Raw genomic sequence first — 879 nt, forward strand, 5'->3', positions numbered from 1 at the left:
AGTGGGTGTCCCCATGTCCCCAAGGGATGTCCCCATGTCCCCAGTGGATGTCCTCATGTCCCCAGTGGGTGTCCCCGTGTCCCCAAGGGATGTCCCCGTGTCCCCAATGAGTGTCCCTGTGTCCCCAAGGGATGTCCCCGTGTCCTCAGTGGGTGTCCCCATGTCCCCAGTGGGTGTCCTCATGTCCCCAGTGGGTGTCCCCGTGTCCCCAGTGGATGTCCTCATGTCCCCAGGGGATGTCCCCAGGGGATGTCCCCGTGTCCCTGCAGTGTCCCCTGTCCCCTCACCGAAGGCGAAGAGCTGGTCCCAGGCTCGGCAGAAGGCGTCCCAGGGCGCGGGGACGAGGCGCAGGAGGGGCCTGGGCAGTGCCATCGTCACCAGGGTCAGTGCCAGCACCGCTCCCACGCACCGGATCACACCCTCGGTGGCCTCGGTGGCCTCGGGGTCCCCGTTGTCCTCCAGGCAGCCCAGGCGGGAGGAGAACAGCACCCAGGAGATGGCTGGGGGGACATGGGGACACTGGGGACATGGGGACACTGGGGGCAGGGGCGCACGGGTGACATGGGGCACCCTGGGGACCATGGCAGACCCTGGGGACCATGGGAGACCCTGGGGATGCGGGGACACTGGGAAGATGGGGGGACCCTGGGAATATGGGGGACCCTGGGAACAGGGGGGACATGGGGACACTGGGGACATGGGGACGATGGGAATAGGGGGGGACCCTGGGACTTGGGGGCACCCTGGGGACGATGGAAGACCCCGGGGACATGGGGACAGTGGGAGGGGGAACCCAAGGGTCCTTGGGGATACTGGGGGACAGAGGGGGACCTGGGGACTTGGAAAGTCCCTTGGAGGGACAGGGAGGGTCCCTGTAGG

The sequence above is a fragment of the Neopelma chrysocephalum genome, unplaced genomic scaffold (assembly GCF_003984885.1).
Source record: "Neopelma chrysocephalum unplaced genomic scaffold, ASM398488v2 Primary Assembly neopelma1_95834, whole genome shotgun sequence".
Taxonomy (NCBI): Eukaryota; Metazoa; Chordata; class Aves; order Passeriformes; family Pipridae; genus Neopelma; species Neopelma chrysocephalum.